Here is a 17,721-nt window from a genome sequence, read left to right as displayed (position 1 = left end):
TTAAAATTTCTAAAATCTCTAATTAGTTCTTTTATATATAAAACTGCTAATTCTTATTTAGACAGTGACATCCTTCCTTATCTCTGAGGATGGCAATTTCCAATTTCATAAAATAATTCCTGCTCTGCTTGCCCTGTTAAAGCTGGCTCTTTGGGTAAAGCACTTCCATTAGTCTGATCCGTCATTTTCCTCCATGGCCCTCTCAGCAGCTGCATCTTCATTGCGAATGTCCCAGGCCCTGCCCACCCAGGGGGTGGATTTCCTCTTTTACCTGACCCAGCTCCTCTTTTATTTTCAAGGAATTCACACATTGTCTGGCCCACTGAGTGTGGTTGTTCTTGTTTTAGAGTATGTATTTGTTAGATTGCTTTCACATTTTTGAAAAACCACTTTGTGGATTTAGCATGGGAGAGGAGATGGCGCCATGTTCCCAGTCCATCATGCAGGATGGGAAGTGGCTCCATGGCTTGTAATGTCACTCGTCATGATCTGTTCCATTTTTGTTCTCCTTCTATAACAAACATAAATGTGGTCTTCTTCAAAGATATCATCTGACCAGTGACCTATGTTCTATAGGAAAACAATTGATTTTGAGTATATTTCTATTGTGTTCAGTCACTTAAGACCTTCAATCAATTATAATTAGCTTATCACTTAATTATCTGTATAAGGATTATATTAGACAGCAACTAGACAGACCCAAAATGTGAACGACTTACACAAAAGCCCAAAGGAGTGGCTCAAGGTCAGCACGCAGACTCTCCACGATATCCCCACATCCCCTCATTGTCCTCCCCTCCAGGGTGTGGCCCTTGCCTGCATAGTGCAACGTGGGCAGCTACAGCCAACAAGTAAGTTCCAGGCTGCAGGACCAAGGAGAAGAAGAAGGAGGAAAAGGGTGGAATGTGACTTTAAGGAGGTTTCCGGGAAGTTGCCACACGGCCACACATAGCTGTGAGTGGGGAAATGTCATTTTCCTCCAGGTGGCCATGTTAAACACAAGATTTGATTACTACAAAAGTAGGAAAGAAGGGATATCAGCAGACAATTAGCTGTCTCTGCCATGATTCACTGACAAATAATAACTGTTTTACCTCCCTACTTTAAAGAGCAGTGCCTCCTATATTTGTTCAGGAGACAAGAGATGATGGTTTGCATGATGACCTCTTCAAAGCCCAGTGGTCACTAGGTCCTTGTCGCTCCTCCATGTGTGCACTCCAACAGGGAAATGAGACAGATAGGAGATATGTTTTGGGAGCTGTCCGAAGAGACTCACTGCGGGGCTGGATGGGAGAGGTGAGGCAGAAGGACAGAGGCTGACTCTCCCTGGTCTCCCCACGTGCATGACCAGTGGGAGACACGGCTTCAGCCAAGGGGGTGGTGAGCCAGGACTTTGTACCTCAGGGCACATCTTTTTTAAAACTCCGGGGGGACTCACATTGATTGGGTCTTCACTAGAACCCCCATCCTTGAGTGTTAATGGGAGTTTGGCTGGGAGCTTCATCAACCCCAAACAGCAAGCTTTGGGCTAGAGGGGGTTATCTGACGCTAGACAAGCTCAGGGCCTGGGTGTGGGCTGGGGAGAGAGGTCCCAGGCTGGGTAATACCCAGAAGCTGACCTCCTGAAGGGAATCCCAGGCCTGGGCTGGAGGGACACCCCACATGGTATGTCTCCCCGCATGGCAAGCAGAGGAGCCACAGCAATTCCTTGTTGCAGCCCCTAAGACAGAAAGCCCTGGAGCTGGTTCCCCACCACCTGATCAGAGCCTGCTGTCCTGACAGCCAGAGGCTGGGGTCTGGTGGAACAGGACCAGAGGCCTGAGTCTTTGTGGAATTCTGGAGCCCTGAGGAGGGCTGATTCTGTGCACCGGCTGGTGCCCTGCTCAAATGGACTTCTGCAAAGTGACCTGGTTCCAAATGGCATCTCCGCTCAGAGGTGAGAAAACGAGGAGGAACAGAAACCTGCTCAGGAGGAACAAAGGCCTGCTCAGCAGTGGGGGCAGCTGTCAAGGGCCAGGAGAGTCTTGGGGAAGTTCTAGCACCTTCCACCTCCCACCACCATGCAGTTGCCAGGGACCGGCAGTGGACACATTCTGGGAGCGCCTCCGCTTACATGAGTTGTCTGAAATTCCCTGAGCTGGGGTTGCTCTGCCCAAATGCCAGGTGAGGAAACCAAGGCTTAGACAGGCTCACTCATAGACAAGGCCGGTCTGCATCAGTGTTTTGCAGGTGGCAGCAGAGGCACTGGACCTGGGGCCCAGGAAAGGGCAAGGAGCCTGCCAGGCAGATGGGACTGCCCTGCTCAGCAACCCCCACCCCAGGGGGGTGGGGGTGGGGAGGTAGGGGTGTTGGGGGGGACGCCGTACAGGTGTGCAGTGGGGAGAGGGGCAAGGAGCAGAGTTGGGGCAAAGGGAGGGGGTATTGTGGTGGATGGTGAATCCACGTAGGGAAGGAGAGGGCACAGAAAGGTTGGCAGGCCACAGGCCTAACCCCCATTGGTTGTCAGAAGGGTTGGAATCGAGGGCTCATGGGAGTGATCTGGCAAACAGACGCTTAGGGATGGGTCGAGTTGAGGCAAAGGGCAGGACTGTTAATAAGGACAAACCCCCCAAGGGCAGGGTGGCCAGGGAAGAGGTGGGGCAGGGCTCTACAGGAGGGTGGAAGGAGAAGATATCATGAAGAATGAGTGCTGGCCAGATCTTCCACGGGCTGTGGACTGTGGAAACCCCGAGGTGGCCAAACCCACTGCCATGTGACAGGAACAAGCTGCCCCAGAACAGGGCTGAGCACAAGACTCAGTTCAGGAACCAGAGAACAGAATTACCCTTTGCACATCTGAGTGCCTAGGAAATGTGAACCTGCTTCAGTTTCGGAACATAGTGGGATGAATCTTTTTGAAACTATTCAGAAACAAACAACTTGAAAAAGAAAAGGACTGTGCATGATGGGAAGGCTTTTTTGCAATGTCACCAAAGGCAGAACCACTGAAGATAAATTGATGTGGTGACAAAAAAAAAAAAAAAAAAGATTCAACATCTGCATGCAAAAAAAAAAAACAAAAAAAGCATCAGAAGAAAAACTGGAAACAGAAAAGCAAAAGAAAAACATAGACTATGTAAAGCCAAGCCAGGAGAAGACTCACAAAGGCCTATGGACACATGGAAAGCTGTTAACTTCAAGAATAATTAGAGAAACTCAAATCAAAGGTAGAGGGTGATGTTATCTTTGTCTGTCAGATTGGCAGATTCTAGGGTTCAGCAGGTGGGGCTCCAGGCCCTGAGGAAAGCACATGTCTATGGGTGGCTGGCAGGACTAAATTGGAAGGGAGAGCCATTTGGAAACTACTCTCAAATTCAAGACGTCTATTCCCCTTGGCCCTGCTATTCTGCTTCCTTTTCCAAGATGAATTAACTGAAAAAGGAAATTTACTGGGGTCAGGGGCTTTTTGAATCAACTCCAGGGGGAGGCGTTTTGCAATGTGAGCTGGTTTGTGGAGCTGTATTGGGAATGAGAGAGCCGCGCCTCTGAGGTGCACACATCCCCCAGCCCCTCAGATCCATGCCCAGGTGAGGGGCTCAGAGGCCCTTGTCTTGCCAGAGTGTGCCTGTGAGAAGAGATCCCCAGGGGACAGGGCAGGAAGGATGCCCTGTTGTAAGGAAGGGGGTAGAAAATGAAATTTTCAGTCCCATCAGGAAAGAGTTAGTGGTGGGGAGAGGGTGTGAATAGCGGGACTGGATTTGGATTAGGCAGAAGAGCTGCTATGAATCCTGGATCCAGGGGAGGTGATTGGACAGCCTTCCCCGGGGGAAGTCCAGCCCTTCTCACCAGGAATCGAGGAAGAAGGAAGGAGCCCGACCCACTGGGGGAAGCCAAGCTTATGTGGAGGGGGCCCCAGCAGGTGGGCCTGAGACCCTCTGCCCCACCAGAAGGACCGTTCTAGCCACAGGTCCCTTGTTTCCTCCCACGTCCCACCAAGAGAACTCAGCCCAGTCCTGGGGCTCTCAGAAGGCAGCCAGTCATGGAGACCCAGCAGCTGCCTCCCTCAAGGTGGCCACTTCTGTCACCTGGTGGGTGGGACAGCAGCTGCTCCCTTCTGGAAGGATTTCAGTGTCTCCATTTCTTTTTCTTTCTTTTCTGTTTTTTTCTTTGTCTTTTCTTTTCTTTCTTTCTTTCTTTTTTTTTTTTTTTTTTTTTTTTTGAGACGGACTCTTGCTCTGTTGCCAGGTTGGAATGCAGTGGTGCAGTCTCGGCTCACTGCAACCTCTACCTCTCGGGTTCAAGCGATTCTCCTGCCTCAGCCTCCCAAGTAGCTGGGATTACAACCGTGTACCACCACGCCCAGCTAATTTTTGTATTTTTGGTAGAGACGGGGTTTTACCATGTTGGCCAGGATGGTCTCCATCTCCTGAACTCATGATACACCCACCTCAGCCTCCCAAAGTGCTGGAATTACAGGCGTGAGCCACGATGCCCGGCCCAGTGTCTCCATTTCTAACATGAAGTTGAGCCAGCCCATGATTCAATTAAGTCATGGTTGTGTCCTCCCCAATTCGTGGCTAATTGTGAACTGTACCAAGGGAAAGGCTGTGTGTGAACCCCAGTCTCTCCTGGATATGACAGAGGTTCTTGGCCTGCGCAGAAGAAGCCTGAGGGGCAGGGCAGCAAATGCACCTTCCAGCTGGGCCTGTGGTGCTGGCGAGACTTAGCCAGCCTGCTACAAACTGCAGCTGCACCCACTTCTAGTGGGGGCCTTTGAAGTGTAACCTCATCTCCATGCAGCTCCATCCGAAGCCTGGATGACAGAGCCCCACATGTTGGGGAAGCGTGGGCCCCTCTGGGTACAGGCCACAGGAAGGGACACGTTTCCATTTCACTTCATATATTTCTGTCTACTTCATCCATAAGCGTGCACTATTTTTATAATTAAAACATTGAATAAAGATTTTTTTTAAGAAGACAAAAACAAAAACCAGGGTATGGCATAAGAAGCAAACTATTATTACTAATATTAACAATGATTATGATAATATTATTCATAATAATTAAGATCATCATTGCTAGCACTGTCATTCCCCACAATGTCACGGTAAGATTATTGTCAGGCGAGCTTTGCCATCCTCTGAGCTGGGTCAGCAAGGCTTTGGAGTCCCAGAAGCCCAGCTTGCCTTGAATCTGCAACTGGGCTGTATGTCTACCATGCAGAGGAGCTGAGGGAAAAAGGATGGCTGTCATTGTCCTGGACAGAGATCCTGCAGGGAAAGAAGTGAGTGGAGGGCAGCTGTGACTGAGTGACTGAAGAAGCAGAAAGAATAAGAGAAGTAGGGGATCGATGTTCCTTTGACAATTCTCCCCTTGGAGATGCCAAGGGGGCTGTAAGAGCCCTAGCCCAGGAGGGTCCACGTGGGGGCAGGTCCTGGTGTCTAGGATCCAGCTTCTCCCCACCCCTTTTCAGCAGTGTCTCCAGCCCCCGCCCCCACATACCAGGAGCTGCTCTGGAGCTCACGCAGTGGTGTGTGTGTTCCAGCTGGGTAATAACGTGTTCTCTCTTATGTGCTCAGAGAACAAAGCAGATCTGTGTGAGGGCTGCTGAGGGGGCCCGGCTTGTGCCTCCTGCTTCCAGATGACTGATGCAGGTGGAAAGGGGAGGGCTGAGTTCACCAAAGAGGTGGGATGGGGTAGGATCCTGGGGTGGGAGCTGGGTCAGGAAAGTGGGTCAGGGAAGGGCAGGGAACAGCCTGTGCAGAGACCCTGAGGAATAAGGGAGCTGAGTCCTTGAACCTGAGGCTGGACTGAGCTGGGCAGGGCTGGTGGGCACCAGCAGGGTTGAGAAGGGATGGGTTGGGGGAAGGAGCAGGACTTGGGGCTGGGCTCTGAATGGGGCCCTGAGAGGCCTGGGAAGCCAGTGACGATATTTAAGCCCAAGGAGTGACCAGTTTTCCATTTCTACAGCATCTCCAGGGCTGAGGAGAGTGGGCCAGGGCGGGGATGATAGGACAGTGGAAAGGCCAGGTGAGAGAGAATGTAATCATCGGGAATTGGGGCCAGCCTGGACAAGTTGGGAGACAGGGGCACTGGCAAGACAGATGGAATGTACAGAATACGGAGGGGTACCTGGTCCCGCTGCAGAGGCTGTTGCTCAGACTCGTGGGACCAGGTCATAGGGAACTCGTGAGATTTTCACTGAGAGTTCACCTGCCTGGCGAGAGACTAGAGAGACACCAGACACCGACTGGGAAGCCCTGATATCATACATTTAATCCTCCCCAAATTCACAAATGCGTTTAATACAATTCCACTTAGAAACTCAATTTTTTTTTTGAGATCTGAGCAAAATGGTTTTAAAGTTTACATAAACTAAAAACACATGTCCACAGAATGCACAAAAAGGATATTCCTTTGTTCATAATAGAATGATGTCCTTTGGGGAGAGGGCAGGAGTGTAACTGAACATCCCAGCCTCAAATGTGTTTAAAATTTTTCCCCTTTCTTGCTTTTGGCCTTGAAACACTTTGAAACGCCTCCCTTTCCACCAGGCACTTTCATGAACAATGTTCACTTATCTAATTATGTTCTTGCTTAGAAATTCCAGGGACCAATTTGGAAACAAACCAGGCAGAGTGGACTGGGTGCAGAATCTTCCTGCTCAGTGGGGTTAGGAACAGTGAGCCTACCACTATGGTGCTGAGGTTACCAGGATGATGCAGACTGGACCCCCAAATGGGCAATTACTCGAGATAACCATAGGAACGGACATAAAGACCTGTACCATCTTGCATATCTCCACACCTTTTCCTTCTTAAAGCCCTCACTCTGACCAGAGGGCAGAGATGGTTTTTTGAGGCTTGAGCACAGCCATTCTTCCATCTGCTAGCATTTGACCAGTAAAAGCTGCTTTCCTTCTGCCACACTTCTTATGCTTTGACTTCTGGGTGGTGAACAGCTGGATTTGAGCCGTTTATAAACTCAGTGCCCCATGTAAGGAGCTGTGTGTTTTAAGCAGCTCAGCCTGTACATCTGGTTTCCAACTAGTGGGGCAATTGGCTGTGGCAGTGCCAGGGCTCAGCCACTTATACTACCAGGAAGGGCAGGGGTCACTTGCAAATGCCAGCTGCTCATGGCCAGATGAACCTGCCACTGGGACTTTAGGGAATTCCCAGCAGCTGCTGGAGCCACCTTTATCTCAAGGATCTTCCCTTCCCTCCTCTTCTTGGCATCAGCTGCTTAAGGAAAGCAGCATCTGGGAAGTCGACAGATTTCAAAGACTGGGCAAATCAACTAGAGTGCACCTGGAAATCCTCTGTCTCTGCCCTCTGGGCTCTCCAGCCGTCTGCACTTCGTATTGGTCATCTGTGCTGCCATCTTGGCCTCTGTGCCATCTAGACCTAACACAGGTTACTCTGTGGTACCTTTTGGGCCTCTGTGAAGTCTGGACCCAACTCAGGTCATCTCTGGTGCCATCAGGGTTTGAGATAAGATTTCAGGACTTTTCTCCAGCCTCCCCTCTTCAAGGAGCAGTTTGGAGTTCCCTGTCTGCATCTGCATCTGTGTTTGTGTCTCTGTTCATTGTTACCCCTCTCTTTGAGGGTGCTTTGGCATGGTCTCCATCTCACCAGCCAAGACTAAGTCAGAAAGTAGCAAGATGGGCTGCTGCTCTCCTCCCTAGGGGAGAAACAGTTTCTAACATCCCAGCCCTGGATTTTGTCATCTTCTTTGGAACTCTAGTGTATTTCGCATATCTATGTCAAGCTTTGTTGAGGGGGAAAGCATGTGAACTCTTTTCTAGACTATCTGGGACTTGAGCTGGTTACATATTATGGCCAGTTTCTGTGCACATTTTACACTGATAGGCAAATGACAGTGAAGAAAATCCAGAGCTCAAATGGTTAACATGAACTATAAAGGTAAGCAGAGTCTTCTAAAACTCTCTATCTACTTCTCTCTGCCTGCTTTGAATGTGCTGGCTGCTTTCAATGTGCTATTATGAAGCTACTGCTATTGAAATGAAGCTTACTATTTGAAGATTACTTGGAGATTTTGTTTTTCTTATAATGTTTATCCAGTTTGGCTAAAATGGAAACATTAGAAAATAATTTGAAACTGAATGAATAAAAAGTTAAACAAGGTTTTTAAAACAAAATTGCTATAGAGACTGCTTTATCCAAATTTTGGTTCACAGTTTCTTAGATCAGGGCAAATGAGGCTTAGTCATGTGACCAGGTTCCAATTTCATCAGAAAGATAATTTGGACTCAGCTATCTTTCATCAAGTGGTAAGTATGTATTGTTATGGCTAGAGTTCTCAGGTAAAAGCTATTGGATTCTTGTTTGTGCAAGTATGTATAGGTATTTGGATATATTTGTGTATAGGTACATGTATTATGTTATATGTTGTGGCTAGCATTCTACCAAATTGGTTTATAAGTAAATGACTACTCATAAATTAACTCTAAAGGCTTTTCAAATTCATGTGAATCTTTAGTAATTACAACTGGTTTTAATATCACTGATAAGAATATAAATGTCTTCGGAATTGTCAGCATACATTTCTATGTGAGTTTATTGACCAAATGATTTTATATTTGTCTCTGTCTATATATTAAGGTGTCATGGTTTGGCACAAAGGTTATAAGACTATAAACCCATCCAGAAACAGAATGATCGTTGTTTTTGTGATTTTTTTTGACAAATAGGACTAATTCAGATTCTTGGTTCAATGCAAACAGTGAATCTTTCGAGTTATCAGCAAAATGTGTTTAACTTTAAGGTTCTTAAGTGTTCACCTGTTATTCAGATGTTTTAAATGGCTAACAATAAAATAACTTGAAATAATGACTAGTTTTGTCTAATATCTCAGTTTTCAGAAGTAACCTAGATAAACTGTTAAAAATACAAAAATTGAGTATTTGTAAATGAGATAAATGCTTGTAAGTAGACTTTTGTATACTTGAATTAAGTAATAGATACTCATTGAAGGTTTGTGTCATTTCCAATAAAGAAAGAATTATAATATGGGAAAACATGTTCCAAAAACTATGGAATGGTTTGTTTATAAACTGCTAACATCTGACAAACAGTTCAGGATTTCTTGCTTCCTAGGTTTTCACTAAAATGCAAGCTTACAAAGAATGAAAATTCTAATTAATATATAATTCTACAAGCTGTGTTCTTATTGAAAAGATAATAATTTTATATAATTTGGAGGTTATTTAAAAGTTATTTATAAAAGAAGGTAGAAAAAATTTTAAGTAGGAGAGAGATGTGAAGAAAGTTGTGGATATGAAGATGTATTTTTGGTAAGAAAAGTTATAATGGAAAGAAAATGATTTTGTGTAAGAAAGAAACTTGTTTTCCTTAGGATAAATTTTTGCCCTAAAGAACAATGACTTACATTTAGGAAAGAGAGAAGTACAGGACATGTAAGAAAGTCCAAACATGTCATAGATGGTCATTGTAAGTCATGATAAAGTTCATGAAGGGGAATTTATAAAAGGAATTTTATATTTAATTAAGTTATCTATAATTAAGAGAATTATTTATAATAGTTTTTCTAAAGAATGGTTCCCTATGTTAAAACAAAGTTTTCTAAAGGTATTGATTTGCTCTTAATGAAACTAAATATATTTTGCATTTTAATTCTATAATCTGTTTCTTCTGAAAACTTCTCAGATTCATATCTCAGAAGTTCAACTTCTGTTGTGCCTTGCTGCCTTCATCTTTTTCTGCCTTTGAAAAGGCCTGAGATGAGAACTCTCTTTCAACTTTTTCCATCAGCTCCTATAATTTTTTCCCCTACAGTTCTAACTGTTGTGGCCTGATGAGGAAATGTTTTATCCTAGAGGTCTATAAAAACAATGTTTTCCCCCAGTAAAACATGATTCTGTAATCTTGGATTTTCTTTTTCTTTCTTTCTTCTTCTTTTTTTTTTGAGATGGAGTCTCACTCTGTCTCCCAGGCTGGAGTGCAATGGCACGATCTTGGCTCACTGCAACCTCTGCCTCCTGGATTCAAGCATTTCTCCTGCTTCAGCCTCCCAAGTAGCTGGGACTACAGGTGCCTGTCACCATGCCCGACTAATTTATGCAGTTTTAGTAGAGATGGGGTTTCACAGTGTTGGCCAGGCTGATCTCCAACTCCTGACCTCAGGTGATCCACCAGTCTTGGTCTCCCAAAGTGCTGGGTTTACAAGTGTGAGCCACTGTGCCCAGCCTGGCTTTTTTTGATATGTCTAAATTTTCAGTGCAATCAGGAAATTTCTCATGCAATTACTAAGAGTGATATGTTCATAACTTTGAACACACTCTTCTTGTGTCTGATTTAATTCAAGCACCCTTTTCATCAAGTATGACTTCCAGGGTACTAAATGGGCCTCCCATAAGTAGAAGCAGTCATACTGCAAAAGGTTTTTCTTTGCATTTTTGGTAACTGGCTTAAGAAACATGATTTTATCTTTTATTGAAATAATTCCTATGCTGTCTTTATTAGGTTTTTGATTGCTTAAAAAACTGAAATTTAAAAGGGTTAATGCTTTTACATCCATTTAACCTTCTGTATTGCCTTTACATTCATTTAATTATCACTTTGATTACATGAATAACTATTATTTTACAATGACTATTATTCTGTTTTAATCAAATGTTTTCAGTATTTTAACATCTTTGACAAATGTCCTCAAAATCAAATCCTAAATTAACTCTCTTTCTTCTTGCTGGGGTTTATCAAAGCTAAAAATTAATTACCACAATGTTGAAAAATCCTTTTAGAGCTTCCAATCACATCATGTTCTCCAGTATTACCACCCCCAACCCCTTGAAAAACTCCTTATCAGGTGCTATTAACTAATCCTCATGCTGTTAAGTTATAGGGCTTTGACTTCTGGGTGCACATGTCTCAGCTAAAGGCGGCACTGACTCCTGCCAGTATCAGATACCAAAGTCAAGTTAACCAGAGCCTCTTCTTTGGACCTAGGCAAAGGCAACAATCAAAGTAAACTGCTTTCATGAGACATATATTCAAAAACATTGATTCATTAAATTATTTTGTCTCTATGTGGAATAATATAATTTACTATATGTCTTGATACTAAATAATTTAAACATTTAGTTGCCCATGAGCTTCCTTTCCTGTAATTCTCAGAAGTAGGCAGGGCTTATGACCTTTTAATTTTAAACATTGCTAATTATTTATGTTTTGTTTTACCTCCAGAGTTTGTCTTGGGCTAAGCAAGAAAAGGTGACTCTTAATACATCCAGCATATCTGTAGGATGCCATAAAAAATGGTCATTCCCAGTGGTTCTACCCACTAGCCATCTTCCTCCCAGGCAGTAGCCAAATATATAGCATTACAAATAGAGGCCCTGGCTAAACATATGACCACTGCCTTTAATGACACTCATCATGCCATCACCCTTCTCACAAAAGAAAGCTGACGGATTAGACAAGTGGCCCTATAGAACTGTGTGGCCTTAGGTATCCTGACTGCAACCCAAGGCAGCACTTGTGCACTGATAAGACTGAATGTTGTATATATATACCAGATTATTCTCATTACAACCCAAGCTATGCATGCATTGGACTCCCATATTTCTACTATCAATGTTCTCTCCCAGGACCCCATAACAGCATGGTTTAGTCAGCTTCCTCATGCATAAAGGACTTTTATGTACAGTACAATTGGTTTTCTGCTCATTGTCTTCTTTGTCTGCTATTGACTTTATTACTATTATGTACTTTGCACAAGGATGCAGGACAGACTTTCTCAGAAGCTCCTAGGTCCTCACAGCATAATGCTCCAGCAAGTTCCTGCTGTGAGTCTGGGAACTGGAGACTATTTCCAAGGCCAGGTTAATGAATTCCATTCTGATACCCCTACTACAGCTCTTTGCAGCAGGAAGTGGACAGATCAACTGTGTCACCCACTTTCCACAGAAATGAAATGGAATTTGACAGTGGGGAATTGCAACCGAGTATCCCAGTCTCAAATGCATTTTCAAACTTTTTTCTTTCTTTCTTGCCTTCGGCCTTGAAACGTACTTTGAAATTCTTTGTTTCTCCCTTTTCCACCAGGCACTTCTGTGAACAGTGTTCACTTACCTAATTATTTGCTTGCTTAGAAACTCCAGGGGTCAATTTTGAAACAAACCAGGCAGAGAGACCCCAGTGTAGAATCCTCCCAGTCAAGGGGATTTAGGAACAGTGAGCCCACCACCACCAGGCCAAAGTCAGGATAATGCAGACTGGATCTCCTAATGGGTGATTACTCAAGATAACCATGGGAAGAGACATGCAGATCCCCTTTTCGCCACTCTCAGATGTTTCTCACACCTTTTTCTCTTTAAGCCCCTCACTCAGCCCAGGAGAACGAGATGTCTCCTTTAAGACTTAAGCCCAGCCATTCTCACATCTGCCAACATTTTACCAATAAAACTACTTTCCTTCTACCACACCTCACTTCTCATGCTTTGACTTCTGAGTGATGAGCAGCTGGACTTGAGCTGGTTACAGGAGGGTAAAGAGAGTCATTAAAGTGAGAGGCTCCATGTGGGTGGTGTGCCTGGGATGGAGAAGTGTGGCGAACTCAGATCTCACCTGGGTCCAGAAAAGTGGGCCAACCACTTATGGGATCACTCACAATTATGAATGCATCCATTGCCCCAGTAAAAGAGAAAAACAGTGATAAACAAAGAGAAATTGCCATCTTTTCTCAGCCCTACTCCCTGCCTCTGCACAGTAGTTCATTTCCTCAGCACTGGAGTTCCATATACCAGGGATGGCAGACACAAATGTCTTGGGGCCAGGCAAGAAAAGGTGACTCTTGATACATCCAGCACATCTGTAGGATGCAGTGGGAGGTGTCCTTCCAAGATCCTGTTCTGATAGCCAGTTTTCCAGCAACATCCCTTTTTTTTTTTTTTTTTTTGCTGAACGCACACGGGCTTTGTCTTACGGGAGTTCCAAACATGGGTCCTCTGGTCCCCACCCACTGGAGTATTAGCTTACTCCCGAACTGAACTCATTGTGTTCTGATTACAGTTGCTTTCTAGAAAGGTATGACATCTAGTCAGAAAAGTGCTTTTCACGTTTTTGCTGAAACCTAGGGTCTTGTTAAAAGGCAGATTCTGATAAGCAGGTCTGGGTGGGCTTTGTGATCCTGAGCACCTAAGAGGCTCCTGGGTGATGTAGTTGCTGTTGGTCCTGGTTTGAGGACCACGCTGAATAACGAGCTCTAGAGCTCATTTTGCTTCTACTTTTTTTACTCTGTGCTGTTTTTAAGATCTTTCCATGTTGCATGGCTTCCGATGGGTAAATAATCTATTCCATGGTATGCACTCCCCAGTTTTCTGATCCAGTCATTCTGAGATGGACCCTGGCTGCTTTTAGTTCCTCACACAGCAGTACTGAGGGCAGCATCTACACGGTGCCCCCCAGTAGCTGCAGGAGAGCTTGTCTGTGGTGTGTGCATACACTTAATTTGTAGAGGCCCCCTTGGTTGACAGTGGCGGCAACATATCAGCCTCTCAGCACCCACACCAAGAAGCAATGCCAACACTTGACATACCCAGTGTTTTGTTATTCTGATGGGCTAAAGTGACCCACCTCTATGTAATTTGCATTTTCCAACAAATAGTGTATTCTCTTCATGTTTGAGAGCACTTGGAGTTTCTTTCTGTTTTTGCCTATTTTCATCCTCTGTCTGCTTTTCTAATACAGTTGTAATCTTCCACTTGGCGATTTGCAGGGATATATCTGTATCCGTGTATATTACACTAGATAGCAGTCCTTTTTCCATTTCAGACATTGAATATATCTTGCTCCAGTCCATTACTTGCCTGTTAAGCTTGTCTCAAGTGTCCTTTGTTGAGCAGAAATCCTTGACTTTGATGTAAACAAATTCATCCCTTTGGCCTGGTGATTTTTACTGTCTGGGTTTTAAGAAGTTCTTACTCACCTCTCTGCCATAATTCTCCCACATCATTTTTTATTCACTTACGGTTTTATTTTTTACTTTTAAGGTTTTTAATGTTTCTAGAAGCTACCTCTGTATATGGTGAATATGGAGAAAAATAAAACTGTACATATACTACCACCATCTACAAAGTGGATAGCATTTTATTTACAGATAGCACTTTATTTATATTATTAATCTGGGGACACTTGACTTCCTTATACTATTAGGTTATGTGCATTGAAGAGCACTAAATGTCTCTGGTTTTCAGGTTATGTGCATTGAAGAGCACTAAATGTCTTTAAAAAAAAAGCCTCACTTAAAATTTTCCCCTAGAATTTTATGTACTCTTTTCTAAGGCAATTTCTAGACATTATGCATTTTATTGCTGTCATTAATATCTAATTTATCTAATATCTAATTTTTATGTTTATATCCAATTTATTATATATATTATATTTTCTAACTGATATGGAGAAATGCTATTGAGTTTTATTAAGTTTTGTATCACCAGTCTTGCTGAATTCTTAATACATGTCAAGGTTTGTATTTTGATGGTTTTGTATTTTATAGACTTAAATATATAAATAATATCATAAATGTACATAAATGACATATAATAAAATGTCTCTAAATAAAATGACATATGTTTATTTACACAAAGGCAGTTCTATGTCTTCTCTTTATAATTCTCACCCCTCTTACATCTGCCTTTTTCCTCCTAGCGTTCACCAGCCCTCCTGCACTGTGATAAACACTAGCAATGACAGCCACATCCCTGCCTTGGGGCCCATCTTTAAGAAGATGTGTCTAAAGTTTCTGTGTTATTATAGTGTTTTGACATATAACTTTTATAAAAGATAAGGAAGTTCTTTTCTATTCCTGGATTGTTATGAAGTTATTATTGTTATTGTTGTTGTCATTGTAATTATTATCACTGTAAATAGGAGGTGAATTTTATCATAATTTCTCTGTATCTATTGAGATAATCACATAAATTTTCTTCTTTAATAAATAATAAATTTAACATATTTTCTAATGTTGAGCCATCCTTGCATTCTTGGGATAAACCCTACCTGGTTATAATGTATATTTTAATACATTTACATTGTGTTAGCTAATATTTTACTTAAGCTTTTGCATTTACATTTGTAATTAACATGAGCTTCTTTCCTTTTTAGGGATCAAGGTTACACCAGCTTCCTAACATGAGCTGAGCAATCTTTACTTTTTTTGACACTGAATTAATCACCCCTTGAGAGTTGGTTAAAAATCTCCCACAAAACTGTCTAGACAGGGGGCTCATTGGAAGGGAAATTATTATATTTCAATTTATTTAACAATCAATGGCTTATTCAAATTTCCTATTTCTTTTTGTGCCAATTTTTGCATTATCTATTTTCCTAGAACTTTGTCCACATCATCTAGGTTTTTTAATTTATCCACAAGTAGTTATCATGCTCTTTTACTGCTATCTGAAGTAAATCCCTCTTTTGTCCCTTGAGTATATGCTTTTCCACTCTCTCAATTCCTCTTCCATTTCACTCTGCTTTGGTGTTGCTGGTCTTGCTGTTCTCACTTTCACTGATTTCTGCCCTTTACCTTCTTGCTTTTAGTTTGCTTTGTTGCCCATTTTCTAATGTCTTTATGTGAATGTTTAGTGCATTTTTTCTATGTTTTTGGTTCCTGGTAATTTTGTTTAAAATCATAAATTTCCCATTAAATGCTGTTTGTAACATTTTTATATTGTTGGTTTATGAAGTTTTAAAATTTTTCAGATTTCTTTTTTAAACCAAAGGTTATTTAGTAATGTGGAATTCAGTTTCTGGCCACATGGGATTTAAGGAAGAATTCCTTCACTATTAAGTTCTAATTGTATTACATAATTATTTTCAAATAAATTTTCTATCATGGTGACTCAGTGGAACAAGTTGTGGTTTCCTTTGTGGCATAGTGAATGGTCACAAATCTTTGTCTATGTGCTACATATGTGTTCAAAAAAATGTGTATTCTCTGTATTTGGCAGTGGGGGGGGCGGTGGGAGTATAGATCTCTACGTATTTCAAATAGCTAAAACTTATTGATTAAATTATTCAGCTGTTTTAGCCCAATCCTGTCATAATCAGGGGTGAGCTAAGGGATATTGTGATTTGATATATTTTTCCTACCATAATGTGTGGCTGGATCAGGTAAAAGTTAGCCAGGGTTCTTCAGAGAAGAACATACACACAAATTGTGTGTGCAAATTGTGTGTGTGTGTGTGCGTGTGTGTGTAGAAAGAGATGTATTATAAGGAATTAGCTCATGTGATTATGAAAGCTGACAAGTCTCCAGATCTGCAGGATGTGTTGATGAATTAAAGACCCAGGAGAACCAGTGGTATAGTTCCAGTCTAAAGGCAGACAAGCTCAAGACTGAGGAAGAGCTGATGTTTCAGTTCTAGTACAAAGGCAGGAAAAAGCCAATGCCCCAGTTCAAAGGCAGTCAGACAGAAAGAATTCTCTCATATTTGGCCTGCCTTTTTGCTCTAATCAGGACTCCAATTGATGGGTGAGGCCCACCTAAATTGTAGAGGGCAATCCACTTTACTTAGTCTACAGATTTAAATGTTAATCTCATCTAAAACCACCCTCACGGAAACACCCAGAATAATGTTTGACCATATATCTGGGGACCCTGTGGCCCAGTCAAGTTGGCATATAAAATTAACCATTGCAGTGTGTAAAGCACATGTGGGAAAACACTTTGAGGCAGGTGGAAGAACACTTTGCCCATCATAATGGGAGATAGGGCCCTGAATGTACTGAATGTGAAACCGTAAGTGAGTCTACTTGTCAATGGGACGTGGAAGGACTGTGGCATAATAAAAAATAAATATCTGGTCTTTGTCTTGGCACAGAGTTCCTAAAACACTTGGAATCTCCTGAGTGATAAGAATGTCTTTTGCGTGCTTGCTTTGGCAGCACAGATACTACCATTGGAACAATACAGAGATTAGCATGGCTTCTGTGCAAAGATGACATGCAAATTCATGAAGCATTTCATTAATAAAAAGAATGTCTTTTGAAAGCTAATGAGATGATTGGTGGCTGGGAGTCCCCACATAGCTTCAGGATTGGGGCTGATCACCAGAAAGACCAAGCCATGATTAGAGGATTGGGAATTTCAGACCCACTCCCCAACTTCCTGGGTGGGGAAAGAGGCTAGAAATCGACAGCAATCATTGATGATCAATTATTTCATCAATCATGCCCATGTAACAAGGACTCCGTAAAACCCCCTAAACAACAGTGTTTGGAGAGTTTCCAAACTGGTGAACATGCGGAGGTGCTGGGAGGTGTGTGCCCAACAAGGGTGTGGAAGCCCCCCGCCCCTTCTGAGACTTTGCCATATGTGTCTCTTCCATCCAGCTGTTTCTGAGTTGCACTCTTTATCACAAGCCAGGAATGGTGAGTGCAGCACTTTCCTGAGTTCTGTGAGTGTTTCTAGTGGATTTTTGAACCTGAGGGGAGAGGGCTGTGGGAACCCCCAAATTTATAGTTGCCTAGGCAGAAGGGGGTACCCCATTTGTGACTGGCATCTGCAGAAAGCACAGTCATGTGGGACTGGGTCCTTCAGTTGGTGGAATCCAAGCCTAACTCTGCAGTTAGCATCAGAATTGAATTGTTGAATTCCCAGTTAGTGTAGGAGAATTGGAAAGTGGTGTCGGGGGAAGAAGAACCCTTTCAAAGACTTACAGGGACTTTATTTTCTCTGTGAAGTAAGACATAAGGTTGCCTA

At 43.0% G+C, this 17,721-nt stretch overlaps 1 non-coding gene across 1 annotated transcript; it reads left to right on the top strand.

Moving 5' to 3' along the window:
• The first annotated feature begins 16,888 nt into the window (after positions 1-16,888).
• LOC111545379 lies at positions 16,889-16,992 on the top strand. The gene has a single exon (XR_002732428.1). It is a non-coding gene; the product is annotated as a U6 spliceosomal RNA (small nuclear RNA).
• The last annotated feature ends 729 nt before the right edge of the window (positions 16,993-17,721 follow it).

This window comes from Piliocolobus tephrosceles, chromosome 2 (genome assembly GCF_002776525.5).
Source record: "Piliocolobus tephrosceles isolate RC106 chromosome 2, ASM277652v3, whole genome shotgun sequence".
NCBI classification, from domain to species: domain Eukaryota; kingdom Metazoa; phylum Chordata; class Mammalia; order Primates; family Cercopithecidae; genus Piliocolobus; species Piliocolobus tephrosceles.
Note: the sequence above shows the minus strand (reverse complement) of the source record. Positions and strands in the feature narration are given on the sequence as shown.